General features: G+C 39.1%; 1 pseudogene; it reads right to left on the bottom strand.

The window, feature by feature from the left end:
• Positions 1–811: 811 nt before the first annotated feature.
• On the bottom strand, positions 812–1,551 carry LOC147796321 (uncharacterized; annotated as a pseudogene).
• Positions 1,552–13,096: the final 11,545 nt, after the last annotated feature.

Below are 13,096 nucleotides of genomic sequence, written 5' to 3'. Positions count from 1 at the left end.
TATTAAACCATTTTACAAATCAATCAGCAAACCAAGCCACTCCATCTCGGATATGGGATTCCACACACTTTTGTTGGTGTTCAGAACAAAGCCCGAGTCAACTAGATCTTTCTTGACCTCGGCACTGTGCCGAGTAGCTTCTTGTATACTAGCTGCTTATCCCAGCCCGTCATCTCAATATATTACAAATGATTTTCTTTCACTTCTCCATTTCTGAACTAGTGGTCTAACCACCTTTGTGAAAACGAAAAGGGCCGTACATAGGCCGAAGGGCAATACCTTTAATATGTACAATGTGGCGGTCCCATTCTCAAACCATACAAAACCTAGATACTTCTGATGGTCTGGTAAAATACTAACATGATGGTATCCTGATTTTAAGTCAAATTAGAACATAAAATGGCCTTTTTAAAGGAAAATCAAAGCAGTACAGATGTCTTCGTATTTGACTGACTGTTTCCAGACACTTTTGTTGTCTCAAATCGAAAATAAGCCGCCATTTACCAGAACTTTGTATTGAGAGGGACAAAGGATTTACATTATACTGTTGTTCAGAACATTCAGTGACACAGTCTAAGCGTTGTAGCTCTAAAATGGCATTCTTGACAAATGTGGCATGAGTTCGTGTCGATGTATTATTAAATTTGTACATAGAGGAAGTTATTTTGGACGTTTTAGGTGGCGTTTATAAAACGGAATGACATAACCTTTCTCAACAACTTCAAGCACAAAAGAATTACAAGTGATGGAACGCTAGAAATTCCTACATGCATGTAAGAGCAAACGATTGGCAACTTTATCAGTTGAGCCTTTTTCCTCATACTCAAAATATTCATCAGTAATATCAATGTGAGGATTGTTGTTAGTCAATATACCCAACTTGTTTCAGTGATGAGATATTCTGGCTAGTGGCCTCAGATGGTGGGTACTGTTCTGGGGTTAGTGATGGTCTGGGCTGAAGTAATGTTGGGACAAGATTTCCTCCAGTGTCCCTGGCTGCCACAAGCGTAACAGATGTTGTGGCTTGTGGGGATTCGATAGGAGCGAAAAAGCCGAGGCTGAGAAAATGCTGCAGGAGCAGAACTAGCAGAAGTTGAGGCCCCATAATATGTCTTGAAGCATTTGACTTGGCTGCCCTTCAAGGCTGAAGCTTTGAGCTTACATGCAGCTCTGGGCTAGGCACGTATAATTTGTTGTCGTCATCGGAGTCGCTGGCCAATTCATTATTTGCGTACTCTTCTACCTTTGCCCAGCCAGAGGGGCATGTGTCAGCCAGTCTTATCAGTTTCTGTCGATAGTGAAGAAGATCGACCGCTTTTGGAAGTGGACACTTCACTTCTGGAGAACTGTTCTTATGGTCTGCCTCCGTCAACTGGTCCAAGACAGACTGGTTTAAATTATACTGTCTCTCAATATGCCCTTCTCTTTTCCATGATAACTGAGTATTAGTAGCAGATTTTATCTTAGCTTCAAAACTGGCTGAAACCTCAGCCAGTCTGTCTTCGAGCAACCTGGCTTGATGAGAAGTTGTTGAATGTCTTCCTTCATAGCGGGCGAGCACGTTGTGAAATCTGAGATTGAAATACTAGAGAATGTGATGTAAATAGCAAAAATTTGAATGGCGGTCACAGGGGCGTGCAAGCGTGAAGGCCTAAACCAGGCCAGACCCAGTCTTTATATACCCTCTCTAGACCACTCGACCGTTACTCTTATATAACAAGGATAAATTCAACTCATTCTAATTCCCTACGGTGCTCAACCGAATGAATAAACATTTTCTGGATCCCAGTAACACCCACGTTTTGTATTTTGAAAAGTTTCTTCATGCTGAAAAATACTTTGGCCTGGTCAGAATTATCCTGACCCTTATTCTGGTACCAGATGCATTAGGGTGTACAGCAGGGTATTGCGCAATCATTCATTTTTGTCCTCTTATTCCTGAAGTTTCATTAAAAGAACAGTTTGTCTACAAACAGGAAGGCTGTTTTGTTTTCAAAATGAGCCAAAAAAAAAACAAATTAAGAAACCACACTGTTTCAGCCATTGCCCAAAACAGATAAGAACCAAACAAAAACAAACACGCACACACAAGAAGAAGAAAGGCTTTTTCACACAAAGCGAATAAAAAAATTGTGAAATTCACAATAAAATCATGGGATGACATCATCTTTCTGTGTACACCTTGGGAGCAGGGTAGATATTCATACAATGTTTCAGTATTATACATTGTAGTGCTTTTAGGAAAATTTGCAGGGTTTTTGAAGAGAGTTAACAATGTTTTTGATCGGCGTCACGAAAACGTCAAGATAACCTGATACAAGGCATGTATTCCAAAAGTAGCCGAAAAGAAAACAAATTAAGAAACCACGCTGTTTCAGCCATTGCCCAAAACAGATAAGAACCAAACAAAAACAAAAAACTTTTGTACCCCAAAAGGAGGAAAAGAACAAAAACATAGTGAAGAAATACATCACTGCTCACCGTTCAGTGTCTGATCACCTACATGTATTCAATTTTGTTACCAGTATATTTGTATATTCACTTAATAACCAGATCAGCAGCATCACAGGGCTTTAACCACTTCCTGCTGGGGTGCCCGATTTAGGGCACTTTTTGTTTATATGCAGAACCGGTGTGCCCGGTTTTGGACAAAAGAGCTGGTCTGTGGAACAAAAGACTGTACTCGGAACAAAGGACCAGCTGCCTGGAATTGCCATCATTTATCATGAATGTCCATAGCCTGAGCGCAGCGCACGCCTGCTACCCACCAGCTGTTTTGCAACCATAAGTTCCCTTTGTACCCCATGATCGTCACCGCAATTTTTCGTTGGTAATCTGCACCCTAAAACGTTGTGTACTGCAGTATAGGAAGTTGAATATTCATGCCATCGTTGGTGCTTGGTATGAACCGACAACATCATCAAATGTAGTGTTTGCGCAGTTGCTTTTATTAGGCTGTATACCCGAAGTGTTCATGTGCAGTTGTTGCCCTTATCAAACGCTTTCTTCTGGACTTCTTTTAGGAATAAATAGCCAAGCTGTTTGTAAGATTTTGTGTTTTGTTTGAATCATTTTTTTATGGCATTTGTACAAAGGCGTATTTTATGAGATTTCACGATCACTCCTTATGATGAAATAGCGCATTTTGTTGCTAATGAACTAAGCTTTCCAGTAGTAGTGAACATTTTGTTGGCCAGTCTTAGCCAAATACGTTCCAAGTCTTTGACACTGATGTATATTGGACGGAGGAGACTAGAATTACAAACTTTGCATGGATAATGAAACAGTGTGTCAAAATTTTAAAAGTTTATTTATGATGGCAAAAGTAGGTCTAATATCAGGATTTTTCTCTCTCTATTTCCTGGTCACATCGATAGTTTGTATTTAATTGCAAGCAAAAAACTACAAGTGTTGCCAGGGTATTACTGGCCCCAATTGTCCAGCTAAGATGCAGGCAGCAATAAGGCATTTTTGAATGTTTTCTGTTATTCGTCAGATGCGGCGGCGACCATCATTGGACGCTTTGAAGTGCCTGAGTTACAACTCCTTCTCTGTCCTTCCTCCATGCAGCGACATAATTTACCATTCCAAGTTGCAGCGAATTTTTGCACTTTCAACTAGATATTTCACATCAAAGGTCACATCATCTGAAAGAGTGTTAAAGAGGCTACAAAATAACATATAGATTTATTACTAGATATTAGATTATCTAATAGAAAACAGGGGTTTTAATGTTGCATGAAAGTTCCCACTGTAACTGTCCACTGTCCAACCCAGAACAAGAAAGTGTATCATTACGCAAAAATACATCTTGAAAATTGTTCGCGGTACCCGCTGCTCCATTTGACTCGGACCGACCAGCCGATCCCGGCAAGCTCGGTGGTCGAGTGGTTAAGACATCTGCACTAGTAAGCAGGAGGTTGTGGGTTCGAGTCCCACCCGAGTAAGCTTGTGAGGTTTTTTCGCAAGCTCTCGGACAAGCACTGAGCATACAGTGCTTATTAATATACGTTGGGTAAGGGCAAACCTGTTATATATAAATATACAGCATACATGTATGTGTACCTGAACAAGTTTCCTTAGGCAGACCCAGCCTCATATGGTTCAAAAGTATTTTGATGGTGTTTAACAATGTTATTCTTCAACATGTTATTGTTAACCCTGTCATTACCAGTGCCTGTTCATGTTCATAATTTCATGAGCATTTATTGGGGAGTACATATATTTCATTATTGCAGTTGAGAGGCCAAAAGCAGTAAGAGCAAGTCCTATTCGGCGCACCAATTCCCTTGATACAATAGCAGTGCCGTACTTATCAGGTTACTGGCCACGATCTGAGGTAGTTTCATGCACTGCCTCTTCCACCTCATCATCCAACTGTCATGAGCCACATCAGAAAGACCAATCAACACAGGTAAGGCACACTAATTTTTTCTGATACTTCACTGTCTTTTCATTAGCTTCCTTTGAATTCATTGCTTCTGCATTCCTTGTAAATGTGCTGCCACTTTCATCTACGTACATATTCTTTACATGCTTTTCACATGTTTTAGCTATCTGATGTGGTACAGTTGTTAATACAAGCATGAAGAGACCATCTACAAAATTTGTTTTATCGTGTAGCTCATATTATACATGTTGATGAAACACAAACTTAGCCTCACCCGCAAGTGTTTATTGCTAAATGCACATGGGAATAAGTAATCGATCTATAAGTACATGTACCAGTAGTACGGTACAAGCCTTTACAATTAAGTCACATTGTCAAAAACTGTATTCACCACTCAGAATTTTTGGTAAATAAAGGGGTCATTGTACATCTTTGAATAAATAAGAATAAACCCTCCAGACTAGACACAGTGGACTTGCAAAATGACAATAGTGTATGTACATGTACATGTAGGTGCATGGCTCGATAACATCCACTGTGCCAGTAAATGTACTTTTGCACATCATGTCAGTGTAAAAAAAAGTGTCATACATGTAAGTACCAAATTTTATTGTATTCAGGTTTTGTACATTTTTTAAAAATTTATCCTTTGAATTTAGGCAAATTTAATTGAAAAATGTGTTATTATAACATACAGTGTTACAAGTTCAAATTTTGGATCCCTTTCATGAGCTGCTTGTGCTCACTGCACTCAATGCAACTATCATTAAAAGCCTTCAATCTCACATCAAAATTCATTTTCCTGAACTGATGCTACTTAATTACGTTAGTGCTCCCCTGAGAAGTTTTAGCAGGATGGGTTTTCCGGCCAAAATTTTAGACTGCTCCGCTAAACTTTTGCCACCCCACCAAAATTCTCACCACTCTGCTGTTTTTTCTATTGGATTTTCCCTATTCTCCATTGTCTTCAAGTTTATCTAAATGCAAAGCAGTTCACTGCACTTTATGGAATGAACGTGATGAGTTTGCCAACATTATTCAGCACAACAGTATCAAAGCCAGACACAGTATAGTACAGTATGTAAGCACAAAATTCTAGACTGGCTCCAATCTCCTGGTCACAGCATTTTCATTGTGTCTCGTGAAGAACCAATACCTCAAATGCATTTTTTCTTTTAAAAATACGGCCAATTTCCTACGTGTAATTTCAAATTTTCCTAGATCGGGATTGCTTGAAATAAAACTTCTTTTCTTCTGCTTTTGTAACTACTTCTTTTGTGTTCTACATTCACAAACAAGTTCAGTTAGAAAGGTGAAAGCTTCCTGTACAAAATTTTCAAGCTTGTAGCATTTAAATAAGGTTTCTGTTCTCTTTAAATTCTGATCCAGCTGTATTTCGTGCCAAAATGGATCTATTGACCACCTCAACTTTGGGGTTCTGATTTCGAAAAAGTGAGGTGCCATTTTTTGGGTCAGGCCTTAGGCTGCCATTTTGAATTTCAAAATGGCCACCATTATTAATTTTTTTTCCACTTGTGAGTAACTGGGGGGAGTAAAAATTGTGGCAATGCCCAGGTTGTGATGCCAGGGATTCCAGTAAAACCACTGTCACCCGTCTGTCTAATTCCTTTTGGCCACCATGTTGAATGTCAGTATGGCTGCCATATACATACATGTACACCTCGACTTGTAATTTGTATTCCACCTTTAAAATACATGTAATGTTCATGTGGATGGCAAACTGGGAAGGATTCCAACTGGTGCAGAATCTCAAACGCCACCATTGTGGTAGATTGAAAAGGTCCGCCATAAAGCTTATGTGCGGTACACATGCGGTGGCATACTGGTACGGTATCTAACGAACCGACCGTTTTGGTGATTTTCAGATTTTATCTTACAAACTGACGAATAGGTTTGACAGCAGTATTAAAACAAAGTATTTGTCATAGAGCCAAAAATACAAATTAGGAAATGATTTTAAAGACCAATTTTGTATCTTTTATACCCAGAGATCAGAAGAGGGTTGAATTGAATATCGAACACAAGCATGCGAAACTGTTGGCAGCCACACCCACAAAATTACACCAAGTATCCACGTGGATAAAAACAAATCCAAGTCATTTCCTGAACCTGTATGACTGTTTTATGGTTGCTGATACACTCATAAGCTCCCCTTTCTACCTACAATTCATTTGTTCTTTGACTTGCAATGAATCCTAGTTGTAATATTAGAAAAAACTGACAGTGTTACAGTAATGATTAAATTGAAGTACTCCTCGCACTCGTACTCGCTTGAAGTTTCCGCTAAACCCTCATATCTGCTCGTAAAATTTGCTGCCGGTAACGAGCGCTTGCGGGTACCTGCGAGCATTTACGAGAGCTCGCAAGCACTCGCGAGAGCACACAGGCGCTATCGAGTGCAATAAACAACGAGTGCATACGAGGATCGCTCATGCGCAACGCGTGACCTCGGTGGAAAGCCCGGTCTGCCGGCCCAGTTGTGAATCAGTTCCCCACACTGACGTCATTGTGCACACGAGTCCAGTACATTGTGTTTCGGGACACCGTCCGGCCCGGACGGTAGGTGAACAAGGAAGACCCGCTCGTTCTGAGTGTGGTGGAAGTGGAATATAAAATCTCATAACCTCTGTAGGGATATCCTGAAAATTTCAGACAGGAAACAGTGGTCATGGAAAGCAACGTACATGTAATGACATGATTTATATTGATCAATGTCTGATTGCTCGTTTCATGTACAGTTTGACGGTTACGTAGCTTTTAGCGAGACATAGATCTTTTCTGGTGTTTGAAAACTTTGTGGAATAAGAAATGGTTGAATCACTGGCCCGGTAACTATCTAAGACTAGGCCTAACACACGGGTGTCATGGGCGCCAATTTTTGACAGATACTGCGTGTTTTAAATGTATTGTCATTGTTACTGTTACTAAATCATAAATGCTGGGATTGTTTTCTCTTTTTTTGAAACATTTTGGATTTGGGAGTCATCATAACCGGCTTCTGTTCTTTTTTCCCTCTGTTTCTTTGTTTTGTTGACAAGAGCTGTAGAAACATGTTGACCAATCATTTAAAAAGGGGTTAAGACACATTTTACTGATTTGTAAATCAATACACCTCTGTTTGCTTCAAGTTCTGAATGGGATGGACCAATCAGAGAAACAGTAAATTATTCTATACCTATCTTGGGCACTGCCGTACCTGTATGTGACTTGCTCTGTCATCGTCCAGAGAGCAAGTTGCAACACTTAAATGCTGTGAATTTATTAGCAATGAGCAGTTTGGTTGTTTGGAATTTAACAAAACTAGAGTGAAACCCCATTTTCTTTGAGTTCACTTTAATGAAGTGTCTGAAGATGCCTTTAAAAGTGAAGACTTTTCTGTAATTCCACCCTTTCACTGGATAAGCAAGACATACATGTACAAGAATTAAATTGTTCTTTCACAGGTCATCCAAAGTTTATGTAACTACATGTACATCAAGAAAATGCTCTCTTCTTCACTTATCAAAAAAGTGACATCTTGTGAAAGGGTGGCGTTATAATCCACACATTTCCTTCACCAAAGGGAAATTATAAGTTGGATACTTTATTGGCCCATTTATTACGGAAAACACAATGGTCCTTTTTGTGGGGCTTTGAGAAGTCTGTAGAGCGAACACTTTATTGATTTTTTTATTAGATTTTTGCTGCACGTATTTTTTTTCCCGAAAAGTGAATAAATAACCGAGACAGACAAATGGGTATTTTAGGTCAATTTTAGGGTTGTTCGTTGCTGATGTATAGGCAAGAATGCTGGAGTCGACCATCTGGAGCCGCTTGCGGGTGCTTACGTGGGCATACGGGTGTGTGTGGACAGAAGTGTGTTTACCTGGAAATATGGGTGCAGACGTTTCTGTTCTGGTGCCCGTGAGGACATGCAGGCAAGTGGATGAGTGTTTTCATGAAGGCGCAACAACAAAGCCCGAGTCTAATAAATCAAGGTCATGCATGTAGGAGGTTGAGCTGTTTACTTGGCAATTTCAAAATATGCTACCGCTCCAAGTTTTCATTTTTATATTTGTGTGTGCGATTTCAGAGAGTCTAGCGTCAATAACTATTGTTAATCAAAGATTGGATTCTCTGGTTCTGCCAAACAGCACGAACATGCATTGCGATAAATGGTAAAAACATCTCCATGAGAAAATCAATACAGTTTTATTGGTGATTTTATGACTCTTAAGACTCAATTCTGGACAGACAAACTAATTTTGAATAAAAGGCAGAAGCAAACTCTTAGGGCTGTGATCATCTGTCTTCAAGCAAAAATAATTCCAATAATCACGTGATAGGAATTTTCCAACGAGGTCCCTCATCGCTCGGTCAAAAACCTGTATAGTTATTGAGCTCAACGGACTTAGACGTCGGTTCATGTTGTCCGAAAATACCATCACGTGACACACATGTAAGTGTATATTTCGCACAAAAAACACCAACTGCCAATACACCTTTGCAAAATTGATATAGACTGTTATTTGTTTGTGATTATTTTCCATTAATAATATAATTTGCAAGTGATCAACTGTATGACATTCATAGAAACTGAAGAAAATCACTTTCATGTAATTTTTAGATAAAAGATCATCTCTATAGTCACGTGGCAAACGGTTCGTGAGATAAATGTGGTATATTCAAAAATATATTTGGACTCAACGCCTCAGAGTCCACCATCCGACGTGTACGTCCAAAGCTGGGCTGGGCAGCAAGTGGGCCCGCCTACTGCCAATTAATAAGCGCGACCTTGTGCTGGAGCAGAGTCCCTCACTTCTTGAAGCTCCTTGCGCTTTGTTACTTTTAATCCTCCGTCTACTTACCTATACCAACCATGGCTAGAATAATCCCTTTCAAGTCAAAGTCCTTTTGTGAAGGACGTGGGTAATGAATGTCTTCTGGAGAGCCTTGTGACATTGACTGCCAGATTGTTTCCTCTCAAGAAAGTACTTGGGACATTTGAAGCATGTTTGAAGCAAGATATGGGACGGAGAGAACCCCCACCTTTGTGTTGGTCATTGTTTGATCGGAATCTCAGGAATTCTTTACAGACTTCTAGGAGGGATGTGTCAGGTAACAATAGTCTACAGTGCGTATAGGGATTGGACAGATAAGGGGGGGTACCCCTCCATCCCATATTTTTCCTGGTATATTTTGGGTGAGATCAACTATAGCGGGGATTGCTGTAGTTACTCTGCAAAGAATACACCGTGTATTACATGTATCGAAATGGAAGTTGTGTGGAATTACCAATACTGTTTTCATTTTTTAATTGACTGCCATGATTGAAAACAGGTAAAATATAAAATGGGCTTCTGAAAGGTTACCTTTAATTTATATTGCAGAATGCCAACAGGGTGCCTTAAAAAGATTACACTTCAGTTTGGCTCAAATACTTTTGTGTTTTATTAATAAAAGTGCGCAAGAAAACGTGGTCCAATAGGTTGTGTGACCTCAATAATAACACCAATAATACCACTATATGATATAAAACTAGGTCATATACCAACATAAAAATCTTTTGCAAGAGCCAAGATTACACATGTAATACAGCTCAACTGTCTTTTGGCAGGTTCTTCAAAATACAGGAATCATGGTCACCCAAGATCACCTGCACCGCGGCGAATCTGAGGCAAATTTTGCACTTTCTTTGGTCCGTGTATTATTCTCCTGGAGGGAGGTGAAGATAAGTAATTGCAAAGGGGTGCGGGGAAAGGAGAAGCTTGATCTGGTCCGCCTGAATGCCGTCAGAGAGAAGTCATCGCTTGGCCTGGGCCAGTTGAAATATACTGGCACCGGGAATGCATCAAGGCAATCGACGAGGGTTTCAAACGGCTCAATCGTTCCAAACAGTTCTTGTAATGTTTATGGTTTTAATTTATAACTGGGCTTTGCAATGTTCACAACTTGATTTAATCTTTTTTTTCTCCAAATCTACTGAAATCACCCAAATCACAGAGATCCCTGTGAGGTAATATTCAACTAAACGAATAGGCAATTTTGTCTTCCATAGATATAACATTGGCAAAAAGATCACAACCATGGGCAAAACTGGTTTTGTAGTTTTCACAAAGAGACAACTTGACTCCAGAAATGTAAACAAATGTAAAAATGTTGCACCTGATACACGTGCGTGCAGTGTGTGTGCCGTTTTCACGAAGAGAACAAAAGTCACACAGATTTTAGCATTTCACAAACAATCTCATTTTTTACAAAATAAACAACTTTAACTTCTAGAAATGTTAGGTTTGTATCATGTAACATCCCTTATTGCATGGGGAAGCATTGGTGAATTTAAAGGAATGCTAAATTCTACAAAATTTAGCATTTGATTTTCTCAAAACCTATGTTTTGCAATCTGAAGAGAAAATTGTCTCTTCGTGAAAACTTTGACACTATGTAAAATTTGTTAATAAAATTTCATTAACTCATTTTTTGGATTGTATGTAACTTGAAGTATTGTGGGAATAAAAGATCATTGACTGAATGAAAGAAAAGGCTCATGTGCATCATTTCAGAAATGGGAGTTTAAAATTCTGTTAAATTCATTTGATGTTCATCAAACACTGTGACCTCTTTTTGCATTAAGACTTCCAGCTCTAATCTGATAGATCTAATGAATATCTGTACCCCAACTTGTAACAATGAGGTAGAGGGATCCCATCTGAAAAATGGCTGCATGCAGATTTTGGAATTTTGGGGGGGGTGATTTTGTTTTTTGCTGATTTGTTAACCAACATAAAAATGAAATGAAGCAAAATCTACTCAATTATTGCTCAAGTACATTTCTCAGTTTTTAAAAATTACTCTGATTTCTCCTTTTACGGAAGTATTTGCATGGCTTTTTGTACTTGGCGGCATGCTGTCTGCTAATTACACGGTCATGTGAGAGGAATTAACCAATAACAGGTAAGATTCTAATTTTTACGGATCGGATTTTTGTGGACACCGGTCATATTCGCGCGAAGTGGCTGTGGCAAAGCGCAAGCGCAAGCTAATATAGCGACACCACTCTTCACTAGTTCCTGCCTTTGGTTACGCAAAGAGAATTCACGTTTTGTGGGAATCCACGAAATTAGTTCCTCATGTACATTTTGAAGGGTTCGGAAGCGTCGTGTAAATCAAATTATTTCAACGTACAACTTTCAGTAAGTTTTAGGGAAATTTTGAACTCCACGTGGTCAACCATGGGTCAACTAGCATTTACCCCACCAAAACTTACCTCCCAGATTTTATTCCATTTTTACACTGAACTCGAAGACCACAAATTTGAATGTGAAAAGATTTCCATTCCAGCATTCCCATGCCTGTTACAACCTTTATTAATATTAATGTTTGGTTCGACATCCTGCCCAGCATGCGATTGAATCCGATTGATTGCACCGGAATCTTTGCACGTGCGAAACGTTTCACTCAGCTCCCCTGCAAATTATGTGCGATCACGAACCAGTCGACCTGATACCTAGTACCTAAACGTGCACGTATGTACCTGAACCTAAATGTAAACTCATGCTGTGTGTACAGTCTAGTCGATCGTAAGATACCGTGCGACACACTCTCCTTCTTAGGCTTCAGGTCGTGTTGTGCAGTTACATGATTTTCTATCATTTTCCTATATTTGGATATGTAAAAATTGATCATTTGTGATGAAATTTTCAGGAATAAGCCAAAATCAGTCTCCCACATCATGCGTCAAGTTTGGGATCAAAAGATTGAACGGTTCAATTTTTAGGGTAAAAAATGTGTATTTAGGGATTGGCCATAGTTCTGAGCAGTTATATGATTTTTTATCATTTTCCTGTATTTGGGTTTGTAAAAATTGATCATTTGTGTTGCAATTTTCAGGAATAAGCCAAAATCAGTCTCTGACATCATGCATCAGGTTTGGGGTCAAAACATTGAACGGTTCTCTTTTTGCAGTGAAAAATGAGTATTTAGGGATTTGCCACAGTGTTGTGCAGTTACATGATTTTATATTATTTTCATATATTTGGATGTGTAAAAATTGATCATTTGTATTGGAGTTTTCAGGGATAACTCGAAATCACCCTTCGACATCATGTGTCAAGTTTGGGGTCAAAAGATCGAACAGTTCAATTTTTAGGAAGAAAAATGTGTATTTAGGGATTCGCCATAGTTCTGAGCAGTTACATGATTTTTCATCATTTTCCTGTATTTGGGTGTGAAGAAATTGATCATTTGCACCTAAACAAAGAGTGGCGTTGATGTCAAAGACGTACAGTGTCTGTCAGTCTTTTCCTTTTTTATTAATTCATACATTTTAGAATTTATAACAATAAATAATAACAATGGGGAAGGAAATAAATTGCATACATGTATTTTTGCCCCTTGAAAATCCAATGGTACTACTTTCAAATGGCAAAATTTAATTGCCAACAGCTGACAAAGCAAAAAGATCTATGTGAGCTTCTCCACAATTGTCCGAGTTGAATGTACATGGTATCTCTTGTAGAAACATCCACCCCAGAATCTGTAAAAGAATAATTTAAAAGTCACAGTCTGAACCAACTAAAATAACAGTACGCAGTGTCATTTACGAAACTTAAAGCCGTGACGATTGTGTATAAACACGCTAAATTGGAGACCATTGGGTCACGAATTTATTTGCACGGGTACATGTACAGTTAGATACGAGTTGAG

Source organism: Acanthaster planci, linkage group LG17 (assembly GCF_054643075.1).
Source record: "Acanthaster planci isolate LZ-2023a linkage group LG17, COTS_SCS, whole genome shotgun sequence".
NCBI lineage: Eukaryota > Metazoa > Echinodermata > Asteroidea > Valvatida > Acanthasteridae > Acanthaster > Acanthaster planci.
The sequence above is the reverse complement of the archived record's forward strand: the minus strand, read 5'-3'. Positions and strand labels throughout refer to the sequence as shown.